Raw genomic sequence first — 15,338 nt, forward strand, 5'->3', positions numbered from 1 at the left:
TATGACTATAGGATAAAGCTCGTGGAGCGCGGAAGAAACGGAGCCAGGGCTATATGCGGGAAATGCGATTGGCCATTTCTCTGCGAACCATTGTCCTTGAAAGAATCCCCCGAATCCAATGGATGGTGCAGCGTCGGTAAAAAGGTGTAGGTCTGTAGATGATTCAAACGCATCGTTATAAAAAAAAGAAATACCGTTCCAATCGTTTAATAACTGAGTCCAAAATTTTATATCGGACATGCATCCTTCGTCTAAATGAAGCGAATCGCTTAGGTTAGGCGTAGAGTGAGCCAATGTTAGCAAACGAGAAATGAAAGCCCTTCCTTGCGGAATTATACTCATGGCAAAATTGAGGTGACCGAGTATGGAAAGTATGTCACGTTTCGAAACGACACGTAATGAGGAAAAACTTTCCAGAAAGGATCTGATCCTTGCGAGCTTTTCTTGAGGAAGGGAAGCTTGCATTTTTACCGTATCGAGAGAAATGCCTAGAAATTCAAGCGAAGTTGAGGGACCCGTTGTTTTTTCCGCGGAGAGAGGCACGCCGACGTCATGAAATACCTGTTTAAGTATATCTAGGATGGAAGATTGAGAATTAGGAAAATCAATCAACAAAAAATCATCAAGTAAATGCAGAACGAAAGGAAGCTTACAGACATTCAGCAGGATCCAGCACAGAGCCTCCGAAAGACTGTTAAATATGTGGGGGCTACTTCTACACCCGAATGTAAGCCTTACAGCAAAATAAAACTTAGAATTCCATTTGACTCCAAAAAGATGCCAGTCAGAAGGGTGGATTGGCATGGTTTTGAAAGCGTCTGTGATGTCGGCCTTAGCTAACCAGGCTCCTTGGCCAGCTAACTTGATTAACTGGATGGCGTTGTCAACCGAGGCATAGTGTAGAGAGAAAGGAGTTAAAGGAATGCATTCGTTAACGCTTGCTATGTTGGGTGAATGAGGAGAAGACATATCGAAAATGAGACGTTTTTTGCCAGAATATTTGCGCGTTGCAATGCCGATAGAATTAACCCGAAAGGGAGAGAAAGGAGGAGAAGAAAAAGGGCCGATGACATATCCTTTATTGACTTCTTTTTCTAGTAGTGCTGCAGCCACGTCGGGTTCATTTCTGGCTGACTGCAAATTTTTTGCAACGAAAGAGCCAGAAAGGTGTGAAAGAACTCCTACCCGAAACCCTTGAGACAAGCCAGTGATTAAATAATCCACAAAAACCGGATCGGGGTGAGAAAAAAGGTAATTTGAAAGGTTAGGGATGTTGATAGGAGTAGATGGGTGACTATTCAGAATTTTCTCTGATTGTGGGCTTTCCCTAAGGCTGCAGTTTTGTACCGGCGTGGGCAGACGGATTTCGGGTGTGGATCCTTGCAAGAACTACAGATGTGAAGAAATTTACAGTTAGGGTATACACAAACGGATTCATTGAAACGAGAACAAATAGGAAAACCATTGAATTGTGTGGTATGGCGACCTCTGCTGTCCGAAGAGGGCCTTACTTTTTCAGCACTATGGACAGCAGCCGGGTCTTTGTTTCCGAATGCTTTGGGGCAAAGTGCGGCCGAATGCCCGTGAGCGCTGCAAATAGCGCATGCCAAGATTTTTTGGCCGCCGAAATGACGGACGAGCAGTTCCGTGTCTGTAACTGACCAGTCAATCCTTGAATTGAAGAGTGCAATAAATGACGCGGATTTAGCGGAAAGTGACTTGTGGTACTCGTAAAACAACGTGCCTCCGTATCGTTGGCTGAAATCCGCAATCATAGATAAGTAGAGATCTAGCTCTTCCCTTCTCTCTGGAAAACTTTGGCACAAAATGTCTCTGTAAATGCCGAACGCAATAACGAATTCACCAAATGAAAGATTGCGTTGCAGACGAGGATCGGAGGTTTTAAGAAACACTGCCACGTCCCCACAATCCACCATCTTTCTGTCGGCAGCAGGTGAAGGGAGTAGTAGAGAAGCCAGATTAACATCCTTACCTTGGATGATGTTATTTCTTAGGTGGGGAGACACAGTTACGGCAGCTGGCGAAACGAAACGCCTACCGAAATTTTGAGCGGGAGCCGCTGTAGAGAGGTTGAAGATTGGAGAAGATAGTGGTGCCTGAACGTCTTGGAAAGGCGTCTGAATCGAGTGTAGAGGAGTAGGCATGGTAGAAGATGTGGAAGGCTCGTTCGAGGGGTTACTTAATCCGAAGGAGAAGGAATGCGGCTGCGGAATCGCCGATGAAGTCGTGGCCGGGTCTGAGCTGAGATTGTGGTGTGAGAAACGATGTTCGAACGCCGACATCTTGGACTCCAATCCTTTAACTGTTTGAGCGAGGCTTTGGACAGCAGAAAGGAGCTGATCGTTTGTGTTTGATGGTTCGGCTCTTTGTGGAGAAGATGGTAGCCGAGCAGGTATAGCTGATCTTTTTTCTGGGTGAGGTGAGGATGATTTAGCGGACCTTTTCTTTCCGGTTGGTTTGGGTTGGGCTGCCGAAGTTGAGGCTTTTGAAGCGATGGACACTAATGGAATACCAAAAGTGTTCTGGGCCAGGAGGTATAGATCTTCTCTAGAGAGGCCTTGACTAACCGGTATGCCGGCTTCCTCGAGAGCTTTAATTATATCCTCAGATGACCTGTGGGCCCATGGAGAGGTACGGCTCTGAATCCGAGAGCTGCGACGTGCAGCAGGAGGAGAAGGTGAGACGAAGTCATCGTCAGAGTCAGAGTAGTCGCAGACGAATTGCGTGTCTTTAGACATTGTCGGCAAGTGACGCGTGCAACTGAATTGGAGCGTCAGCATCTGCGAACTCAAACATGAGTAAGTACCGATCTTTTATACCCGAGTATTAGAATGTGATTGGATAGATAGAAGTTAAAGTGACGTAACAATTAAGTCTTCCTGGCAGAACTTATGCTAAAGCTTTCATTTCCATCGGCGAGAGTATCTCTCTAAGTCTGCTATTCTGTTTTCGCAGTGCTCCATCTTCTTTTCCTCAGTATTTAGTCTGGCTTCTACGTGAACGACCTTCCCCTTAATCTCATTCAATTCAGCGCAGACAAAGTCCACTGTTTTTTTAAGCCCTTCAATTTTAAGAGCGTTGTCCCCCACCATTTTTTCCAGGGCATCCGAGCGATTATTTATGAGTTGAGAGAGAGTGGCAATCACGTTGTCGTCTTCTGGTTTGCCCTTTTTTAAGGGGGGCTTACCTGGGCTCTCTGGAAGCGGAACAGATAATATCATCTCACCGGGAGACGCATAACTGTGGCAGCTCACATTATCAGACACACGTGTAGCACGCGAGATCTCTTTTTCTTTTCTTTTGTCTGTAGCAGATTTCATCTTTAAAGAATCGAGGGGCACTGTGAAGTATTTATAGAAGTTAAAACACGTCACCGGATTATAAATGAAGTAGTTTGGCTGTTAAAAGTACATTTGTCAGCGGAGCACGAAAAAAGCTAACTTAGCAGGACGCCATCTTGGCCCTCCGTCCTCCCATGCTTGATCTGTTCTATTGAGATCTTCGACCGGATGAAGTATTTCGTGGGGGCTTGCCCCCGTTTCTTGACTCCACCCCCACGTCAAACCAGTGCCACAAAGAGAACTGTGCAGAAAAGTGCAGCACAAAGGAAACCCAGTACCGTGACCAGCACGCTTGACTCAAACCGCAGAATAAAATGAGCGTTGCAAATGATTTAGTAGGTTCGAGCATGAAAAATATGTGGCAAAGATATAATAGGATTACAGCTGTCATTGAATTTTGTAATTGAATATATTTTTTATTTTTGCACAACTTTATTTTATTTTGCAATTTATTATTTTTGTTTGCAAAACTTATCTTAACTTTTCCGCTCAATACTTTATTTTTCCTTTGCAATTCTTTATTTTTGTTTTGCAAAACTTTATTTTTGTGCAAAACATTAAGGCATTATTTTGACTCCATAGTTATGCCATCAACTTTCGACCACAGTTCATCATTATGGTTAAGCAGATGTATGCACATTTTGATCTGTTAATTTCTGTTTAGTGAAACTATGAAGTTAGAGATCAGTTGTATTGATAGCTTATTAAATATTAACAGATGTCAGCAATTGCTGTGGTAATCAGATGTCCCATATGAAGAGGAAATTACGCTTGTTTTGTTGTATATTAGCTGCAGGTAACATACAGAGCCCCTCAGACAGCTCTCTCTGCTCATCTGGGTGGCCAATATCTCTCACTTAGCACTAGCCTCATCAAGATTGTTTTTTAAATACTGTTGTGGGATGTGTCTTTACGTGTTTAGTTAGGACAGCTCAGTGCGTGTGTGTGGATGACAGTGAGCTCGTGCGCATGTCCGAAGAGCGCGCGCCCCCCTGAGTGAGTCCCCGCGAAGCAGCGGATGAGTGTGTGCGAGACTACAGTAACACGAGGCGTTTCTCAATGTCAAGGAAGGATCCTCGGAAGCCAGAATTCTAAGGAAGCTACGTCATCGACATCCGACGCAGGACTGTTTCAATGTCGAGGATCCTAGGAATTCAACCTGAGTCTTTCGTTCGAAAAATATGTCATATACAGGAAAGGATGCATATGAGTAGCCTTCGCGCACTTCGCGTTCTCAAATCACCCACAATCCTATGCGCGCAGCTTTGCTATCAGACGTTCCCGGAGTCGGACTCGGAGCGTGAACGGGGCAAATATGCTTGTATCGGGGTTTGTAGATGGGAAGGAAGGAGGCGGGAACCGGCAAACGTTCAACAACTTTATAATAGCCCCCTCACGGGCGACTGCCCGCACACACATAATAAAACATAAACAAACCATAACATAAAGTCCAGGCCTAGTCCTGCACGCTCCTCCAATTATACTCCCGTCACTAACGTGAGCCGAGACCGGTGTGGCGATCAGCTGCCGCTCATTATCACTCCACCGGCCCGCTCTCACGGTCCCTCACCTCGCTGCTTGCCACAATGTTTTTATTTACGTTACCAAACATTTGTTATAACCGTAGTAAATATAAGTAAAGTTTAACGTTTAAATACCGGTACAAAATACTACTGTATTGATATTAAAAAAATACAAATAACGTTATTGATGGCCAACGGACCTTTTCACTGACGTAATGACGCAATGACGTGCACTTGCTAGCCTGTTCCATTTACGTGTTCTCCGAATGCTAAAGAGGAGCCTCGCCTAGCCTCTGAAGGAAGTGACTTGGAAGGATCCGTCCTTCCAAGGAAGCATCCTTGACATTGAGAAACACCTACGGTGACCAGTGCAGTTAGACCAATGTGTAGTGTATTTCTGTGCAGTCTGAGAAGTAAAGCATATTAAACGGCGGCAAGACGGCTCCTTGTCCTTACATGCCACCATCACACTAGACAACGTAAAAGTTAGGGGGTTAACCCCAGGAGGAAAACTTCCGGCCCTGGAGAAGACGGATCTCCCCTGTATATCCCAACCACGGTTAGGAGTCAAAAGCAGGAAAGGTTAGCACTGGCGACCACGAAGGGACCGTTCACGTTGTTTAAAAACTGGTGGGCATGGAAAATAAAAGGACGATATAGTAAAGCTGAGTAACGTTAACTGTAATGCAACTGTAAAATCGCCGGTGCTAAGCTACACAACATGGCAGCCACTCGCTATCCCTCCGATGTTTACGGACGGGAAACTAACTACTCAAACCCGTTCATGTCGCTAACCAATGTTGAGGGCAACAGTCAAGATACTGGGAAAACTTATGAACGTAAGGCTGAGAGAGAATGCGAACATTATAACCCATTCCTGTGTGATGAAAGTTGCACTAATACACTGGCTAATGGCGAAGATCTGCTCGCGCTGTTCGGCAGCCCCGCCTGTTTTCCGCCCACCAATCCCTTCAGCAGAGGCAACAATCAAAGCCACGGCTTCGCGGGAAGGCCCGATGTTCACATTTTTGCATACTCCGCTTCAGACATGCCAATAAAGAGACACAATGAAGTCACAAATCCCTTTGCCAATGCTCACATGGGGAATTTTGTACAGAGCACACCAGCTATATCCAAAGCTGAAGTTTGCACGCTGCCCAAGCCCTATTCTTTTACTAATCCAGACATGACTGTAAAACATGGACATGCCCCATTGCACCAGCCCTGTCCCTTAACACGTAGGAGCCACTTTGCGCCCCGTCCGCCTCCTCTGTCGGACAGTGATGAGGAATATAACCCCAAAGAGAGAGTCCCCACTCTACGTCCTGGCCAGTACGACGGCAGCACACCGTGGAGAGAGTTTCTGCACAGGTTTGAGAGCTGCGCGGAGGCGAATCACTGGTCCGCCAAAACAATGGCCATTCAGCTGAAATTCTGCCTCACTTCTCGCCATCGTTCACCGAAACCCTCGTTCATCTAGATGGGACTACCGCCGCCTGCTGGAAGAACTTGAAACTGCTTATGGCCCTTCTTCAGATCATGCGGCGGCTGTAGCAGTAGAGCTGAGACAGAGAGTGCGTAAAGCTGGTGAGGCGCTTCATGTGTTCAGAGATGACATTTACGGAAAAGAAGCTATAGCTTATGGTGATTGGTCAGAGGCTGAACAAGACGCTATAGCTGTTGAAGTTTTCACGAATGGCCTGGGTGATGCAGAGCTAGATCAGAGATTGTTAGAAAAACGTCCAGCCACACTAGCTAAAGCTTATGAGATCGCCCACCGCCATGACACCACTAAGAGAGCTGCTTCCTATGTCACCAGCATCATGCAGCCAGTGGCCCGCAACTTAAATGAACGCAGGCCCCGGGGCGCTGTTGTCAGAGAAAGAGATAGCGATGAGACTGTGATTACCGCTACTCCTGTAGTTAGCCAAGCACCCAGTCACTTTGGCCCACACACATCGGAAAAAACACTAAAGCAGCACAAGAACTTTAAGAAAGGTGACATTCGGTGTTATAACTGTAGTGGTTGGGGTCATAAACATAGCCAGTGCCCGTCTCCTCAAAGAAATACAAAGGCTTTCCATTCAAGCGCCGCCAAGGAAAGCTCACTGACCACTGTGTTCCACCTTAAAGGCCAGAATCGGGAAATGAACATTCACTTGCGCATATCTGAGCTGGAGGTCTGTGCAGTCTTAGACAGTGGAGCGCGGAGGAGCGTGCTGCCCCTTCACCAATACAACGCCATCCACCCGGATGTGAGACCACCGCTTCAGTCATCCATCATAGAAACTTTGCTCGGGGTGGGCCCAGGGGACGTGCCAGTGCTTTGTGAGGTCAAGATACCGGTCAGTATCAACAACCGTCAAGTTGAAGTGGACTTTCTTGTAGTGGACATAGATGGCAATGAGGTGCTGCTTGGCCATCCTTTCCTCACCCAAGCTGAGGCCCGCCTTAATTTCGGTAAGCACCGCATAATTCTGTTTGGAGAGGAAGTGCCCTATTTTCACCCAGAGGCTGTTCCGAAATCACACGCTGTCAGAGTAGCCAGAACGGTTGTAGTTGAAGCGGGACAGGAGTACCTAGTGAAGGGCAATGCATACTTCTGCAGAGAAGCCCAGGGGGACATGATGCTTACTCCCGCAAAAGGCTTCGTTGAAAAGCACAAAATACTTATCGCCAGAGCCCTAGTCAATGCCCAGCCCACCAACGTCATTCCGTTACGCCTCTTTAACCCTGGCAATAAGGCTGTGACTATTAAAGAAGGAGCCATTGCAGGCCTCCTCCAGCCAGCTGAAGCTCTGTCTTCGTCAAGTGTCCCCAGGACGGCCGAATTCCCAGCCAGCCCTCCTGCAGTTCCAGAGCACCTCCAGGAGCTCTATGTTCAGAGTTCCACTGACTTTGATGATAATGAAAAACTTGAGCTATCTAACTTGTTGTGTGCTTACGAAAGCGTCTTTTGGGCGATCTGGGCCGGACCAGTCTCGTCCAGCATGACATCATAACCCAGCCGGGACCTCCGGTGAAGCAGCCTCCTCGTCGTATGGCTGGGGAGAAGCAGCGGAGCGCAGAACAGCAGATCAGTGAGAGTCTCCAGAACGGCCTTGCCACGCGCAGCCACAGCAGTTTGGCCTCACCGATTGTTATGGTGCGTAAAAAGGATGGGACTTATCGCCTTTGTATAGATTACAGAGCGCTCAACAACCACACCATCACAGACGCGTACCCACTACCCCGCATACAAGACACGCTAGACACACTCGCCAACGCCAAATGGTTCAGCACTCTGGATCTTACTTTGGGTTATTGGCAAGTGGAGCTAACACCAAGAGCCAGCCGTGCAGCTGCCTTTTGCACCCGTAATGGATTATTTGAATGGAACGTTATGCCGTTCGGCTTATGAACCCGCCGGCTACATTCCAACGGCTTATGGACCGCGTCCTTGCTGGCATGCAGTGGGAGACCTGCCTCGTTTATCTGGACGACATCATCGTGCTAGCTAAGGATGTTCCTGAGATGCTGCAGCGACTAAGCCAAGTGTTCCAGAGACTTAAACAGGCTAATCTTAAACTGAAACCAGCCAAATGCTGCCTGTTCCGCCATCAAGTTGCCTATCTAGGTCACATTGTGTCTGAGCACGGGGTGGCCACTGACCCCAATAAAGTCAGCAAGGTCCGAACTTGGCCCACTTCCACCTCAGTCCAAGAGGTCAGATGTTTCATTGGCCTCGCCTCCTACTACCGCAGGTTTGTGAAAGACTTTGCCTCCATTGCCGAACCGTTACATAACCTGACGAAAAAGAACGCATACTTTCAGAGGCACGTGGAACACCAAGCCGCTTTCGACACGCTCAAGCACCGCCTCACCACAGCCCCTGTCTTGGGCTATCCATTGGACCATGGTGAAATGATCCTGGACACCGATGCCAGCGACACAGGTATCGGCGCTGTCCTGTCGCAAATGCAGAGTGGCACAGAACGTGTGTTGGCATATGGTAGCCGCAAGTTAGGCAAAGCTGAAAAGAACTATTGCACTACGAGGCGGGAGCTGCTAGCCATTGTCGACTTCACATCACATTTTCGGCAGTACCTAATTGGGAGGTCTTTCAAGGTACGAACCGACCACAGCAGTCTGCGCTGGCTCACGCGAATGAAAGAGCCGGAAGGTCAGCTAGCCCGGTGGCTTGAGAAGCTGGCGGAGTACGAGTTCGAAATCATCTATCGCCCAGGTCGGTTACATATAAATGCTGACAGTCTCTCCCGCAGGCCCTGTCGTCTATCTTGTCCTTGTAATCTGCAGGACCCTTACTTGCAGCAAAGAACCACAAGTCACCAAGCCATTCACTGTGATTTGGACGCTGACACTGACTCCCTGCTTCTAAGACCGGTGGAGGTAAGCGCTGCCAATGTTACTAACACAGACACTTGAAAACAAACAGACATGGTCTATGTGACAAACACCAACGAGACCAGACTGTTTCTTGGATGGACTATGGAGGAGTTGCGCCAGGCTCAAGCTGCTGATACGGACATTGCACCAATCAGAGCTTGGTTGGAGGTCAGCAATGAGCGGCCCCCATTGGTCACAGTCTCTCCATGTAGCCCAGCCACCAAAAAGTACAGGAGTCAATGGAGAAGGTTGTACTTCAGAGACGGAGTACTGGTCCGCCACTTTTATTGTTTAGATGACACACAGTTCTATCCTCAAATTGTTCTTCCACGCAAAATGCAACCCGATGTTATGCGCCAAATGCATGAAGGGCCAGTAGGTGGGCATTTTGGTATTGAAAGAACTGTGGCCAGACTTCGAACCAGATACTACTGTGTAATAAAAATGACTATGAGTTTAATGTCTCGGAGAATAATTAACTCAAAAGGGATTCAATATTCAATATTCATGAATTTATGAATATAATTTGCTAGTCATTCATTACGTATTAAAATTGTCCGATAAGGAAGAATGTTTAATTAAATACAAGTAACCCTTTACGGAATTGCTTGAAATTATCTTACTAAGTTTGTCCTGCAAATTAGTTATAGACTTTCAAATCAATTCTCAATAAGGGATTACTGCTTTACGAGCGCATAAGAAACATTAACTTTACTGATCAGGACAAAATCAATATTTCAAATGTTCGTACAGTTTACTTTACTAAAATAGTAGCATAAGCAGTTTAGGTAACGTTAGGATCGTAAGTTTCATTGACTTCGTGTATGTGGAAGAGAAACAGATTCAGTTCAAAAATGTCTTTTGGAAGTTTAATAAACACAGACTAAAAATAACACTACAATTCACACAGAAAGTACATACTAAATATGCATAAAGAGAGTAGAAATATAGATAGTAAACGAAAAGAATATGGTACATAAACGAAAAGAATGAATAGACCAAAAATAGAGAGAGAGAGAGAGGTTTTGGCTTCTCGCGTGTGTGAGTGTATTCTGAGTTCAAATGTCCTGCGTGTCCGGCGGTTCTTTCCGAGGTCGGTGTGGAGCGGAGGGTCTCTGGAAGTGTGCCCTCGGGGGCTGGAAAGCGGATGGCGGATGGCCCTGCGGCGTTTGATGCGATGCAAAAGCGAAAGGGTGAGGGTCACATTGGCATTTGTAGATCAGGTCGAGCGACGCCCATTTCCTGGATGGTCCAATCGATCAGAGCGTTTTCAGCGCAAAACAAAGTTCTTTGTTCAGCTGAGTCCCTCCTTTTTGGTTCTTTCCGAGGAAGATATGCTTAATGCATTTTTCCTTACAATGCTGGTAATTTTGTAATAATGCATGTTCTGTAAATTCTTTTACAAGATTCGGTACGATCGCATTTTTCTGATTACAAGGATACCATGGATCATAAGTCTGAGATCTGGGAATACACAAATACAGGCTTTCCACTGTCTGGTGGTCTACACAGCTTGAGTTACATACAATAATTCTCATAATTGTTTCAGACACATATAAAAACACTTTAAGCAGAAAATCATACATTTAATATGTTTTTGGAGTGACTTTTAATCATACATTCCTTTGATTCTGGTGGTGCTCTATGGGTGTGTGTGTGGGGGGTGTCAGGTATCGTGCAGGGCCATTTGGGGCAATAAAAGTCACTACGGGGCCTGCTTGATGTCTCCCAAGGGAGATCAAAGAGGGGTCTCCAGACATCGTGGTGCCTTTCTGGTCATTAATCTTATTAACATGATCTGATAACGCGCCTCAGAGAAGCAAGAGGCATCTGGCCGTTTGCCAGATGGACAGACACCGTCATTGTGGCTACAACTGGTACCACATGAGGGAAGATGTGGCTCTTTGGTGCCGGACTTGTCTAAGCTGCGCATGCAGAGCCAGACCCCACAAGACTCCACAGGCGCCCATGGGAACTGTCAGAGTTGGAGCTCCCATGGAGCGCATTGCGCTGGACATCATGGGCCCACTTAATGAGACGGAACATAAAAACAGTTATATACTCGTAATACAGGAGTATTTCACGAAATGGACTGAAGCATTCGCAATCCCGGATGAAAGGGCTGAGACAGTGGCAAACCTTGTTGCAACTGAATGGGTGTGTCGCTTCGGAATGCCTCACTCTTTGCACAGTGATCAAGGACGTAATTTTGAATCAGCAGTATTCAAAGAAATGTGCCGTTTGTTTGGCATTGACAAGACCCACACTACACCATTCAGACCGCAGTCCGACGGCCAGGTTGAACGTTTCAACACCACACTCCAAAAGATCCTGGCTTCTACTGCAGAACACTGTCACTGGAATTGGGACCTGATGATTCCATATGCAGTTATGGCCTACAGAGCGACCAAGCACAGCGCTACTGGTTTCACCCCCAACTTCATGATGTTCGGCCGTAAAATAAGTGAGCCAGTGGACCTTGTGGCTGGTTTGCCCCCAGACTATGACCATGCCCTTTCAATCCCCGAGTATGTGCAACAAGTGCGTGAGCGGCTGGAATTGCTCACGATATCACTCGAGAAGCCCTCGGTGAGTCAGTCCAGCGTTCAAAAAGACAATATGACAAAAACACTTGCCACACACAGTACAAAGTCGGTGACGCAGTGTGGTACCTCGTCAAAGGAACACGCCATGTAAAAAACAAAGTCAAAAAGTTCCTCCCCTCCTACGAAGGACCTTACTTTGTTATGGGACAGTTAGACGATCTAGTCTATCGGATCCAAAAGAGCCCCAGAGCTAAGGTCAAAGTTGTCCATCATGATCAACTTAAAAGCTACCGCAGCCGTGAGGCTCTGGATAACACCTGGGTCGTGGACCAATCCCTGAGCTGGACGCCTTCTGAGGTCCTGCCACCCGCTGTGGACGAGCACCCAGCAGACCAGGAGGATCTCGGCTTACACAGCCTCTACTCTCCTGGCCCCAGCGACTCCCGGCCGTCCACTCCACCAGCTACTAGTTCTCAAATGATTGGGTCTCTTCCATCCACTCCTTTCCATGTGATACTTGACCATGGTGGGGGTGTGGCGGGAAAGCTACACCATCAGTCATCACGCCATCCTCGGCCCCAACGTCAGCGCCGAGGACCGGTCCGGTACGGGGACTGGGTCACTGAGTGAGTCAAGTATGACAGTTCATATTTGCAGTAGAGACTTCGCAGTTACGTTTTGGACTCTAGTGCAGTTTTGTTCTATTCGTTTCTACAGAAAAGCATTTTTCTTTGTTTGTTGTTAAAAAAAAAAAATGCTTTGTCAGACTTGCACTTTATTGTATCCAATGTATGTGCTGATCACTACCAGATTAGGCAGACAGTATTACCACTGGTCACCGAAGAATAGGATTTAAAAGGGGATGTACTCTTATGTTTTATTAGAGACTATTGGGTTTCTACTATCGTCATTTATTTTGTCATTCCTGTATTCACTGTTGAATGAGCTTTAGAACTCTTAGCCCCGTTTAGACACTTGTTGAATTAGTAAAACCTACCTATTTATTATTTGGGACACAGCTATCTCTTCACATTTTAGGCCTACGGATATCGAGAGTGTGTTCTATAAGTATATCTAAATGGAATGGAATTAGGGTTAATTGCCAGTCCATGGTGGGGGTAGTGTTGTGGGATGTGTCTTTACGTGTTTAGTTAGGACAGCTCAGTGCGTGTGTGTGGATGACAGTAAGCGCGTGCGCATGTCCGAGGAGCGCGCGCCCCCCTGAGTGAGTCCTCGCGAAGCAGCGGATGAGTGTGTGCGAGACTACAGTAACACGGTAACCAGTGCAGTTAGACCAATGTGTAGTGTATTTCTGTGCAGTCCGAGAAATAAAGCATATTAAACGGTGGCAAGACGGCTCCTTGTCCTTACATGCCACCATCACACTAGACAACGTAAAAGTTAGGGAGTTAACTCCGGGAGGAAAACTTCCGGCCCTGGAGAAGACGGATCTCCCCTGTATATCCCAACCATGGTTAGGAGTCAAAAGCAGGAAAGGTTAGCAATACACTCATTGTGTAGTGATGAAGATATTTTGCTATTTGTGCAACAGTATAAATTATTACACATTTATTCCCCTGTATATTTTAGGATTACACTACACACCCTTGCCGTGACATCTGGATACCAGTCACAAACATCTAAATTCATGTTTCTTTATTCTCTTTTATACTTTGTGATAGTGTGTGTGTGTGTGTGTGCGTGTGTGTGTGTGTGTATGGGTTTTGGATTATAAATTAATCCAAAGCAAACAATAAAATGCATTGCATTATCAGTGGATTCCCATAATAAATGGCAGGCACTCCAGCACCTCCATCCAGTAGTATATTCCTGCACAACCGGAGGCGATTCTTTTTTCCCCAGGATGGTAGGGGAAGGTTCCGCCTTTTTCGTCTATGATTGGCTAGAAGGGCTCTCCTTCGATTGGTTATGGTTATGCTTATCTCACGTTCATGGTAGGCTGTCAGCTAGTCTGTTTTGATCGTCTTTACAACGATCAAAGTCAATCCAACATACTAAGAAAAGCACACATCCGTGTCTTCAGATTTATATTTCAAGTCCACAATTTCATTGGCAATTTTATAGAAGAGACCAATTTCATAGAAGAGACACCACAGTATGATACAAATATGACAGATTTTATTTATTGTGAACCTAACATTGCATAAACTTGCTAGTAATAGACAATTTAGTGCATGTTAAACATAGTAATTGTGTGTATGTGTGTGTGTGTGTGTGTGTGTGTGTGTGTGGGCATGTTTTGTGACATATGACACAAATGTGTACGACACGGGTATGACAGGTTTTACAAGGAGAGGGTGAAATATGAGGACATTGGCCATGTCCCCAATTTCTAAATGCTTATAAATCATATATAGGATGATTATTTTTTTTTTTGAGAAAGTAAAAATGCAGAATGTTTCCTGTGATGGGTAGGGTTAGGGACAGGGGCAGTGTAAGGGGATAGAAAATACGGTTATGTCACAAAAACAAACGTGTGTGTGTAGGCTATGTGATTGACTTCGTTGACTTCTGTTTTAAAGACGATCAAAACAGACTAGCTTACAGCCTGCCATGAGATGTATAACCAATCAGAGGAGAGCCCTTCTAGCCAATCATAGACGAAAAAGGCGGTACCTTCCCCTACCATCCTGGGGAAAAAAATATTGCCAACCGGAGGCTGTAGTTTCAGGACCGCAATTCTAGGACCCTCATTTTTATGACAGCGCCACCTACAGAACTGGATGATACAGCGGTGTGCTGCAGTTTCAGGACCTCAGTTCTACGACCCAGGTGGTTAAGTTAGTAGCCCACATGGTATCAAGATATTTCATCTCAGGAGTATATTTTATGTGATTTTTTAAAATTCAAAATGCATCAGGGGTTAATTACAAAGTGTGTAATACCTGCTTTGATGCACAATTTTAAATTTAAACAAATTAATGTACACAAAATATAAATGAAATATAAGTGACAAATGTATATCAATCTTTAAAAAAAAGTTGAGTACCTTAAATCTTAATTTCTTGAATTATACTCTATATTGATTAACCTCCTTAAGTTTAACTAATTAGTTCATTATCAGGTAAAATAAAGATGGAATCAGTATATGCAGTCACTAAATTACAGTCAGATATTTTAAAGGTTGTAGAGAGGCAAGACAAGACTCAAGAATGATTGAAGAATATATATTTATGTCATTTTTGCAATAACAACAGCACCAAAAAGACCCCTTTTTTCATCAGTTGCTGCACATACGGAATGGATATATCTGATTTAACACTTGTGCACTGTTGGAGTTGTAGAGAGAAAGGCAAACAGAATATTAATGTTACTCATGTCTAAGTCCAAACTCCAAATTTGTAAGTATATAAGAGCAATATCCACCAATTGAGACCACTTTACAGTTGAAGCTGCATATGGCATAAGGCAACTACTTTAAACATTTCCTATATACCTTACTTAGCTAAATGGATGACGACTGACAGTACTAATCTGGTGAACATGGTGTTTTGATAAAT

The sequence above is a fragment of the Pseudorasbora parva genome, chromosome 13, assembly GCF_024679245.1.
Source record: "Pseudorasbora parva isolate DD20220531a chromosome 13, ASM2467924v1, whole genome shotgun sequence".
In the NCBI taxonomy this organism is placed as follows: domain Eukaryota; kingdom Metazoa; phylum Chordata; class Actinopteri; order Cypriniformes; family Gobionidae; genus Pseudorasbora; species Pseudorasbora parva.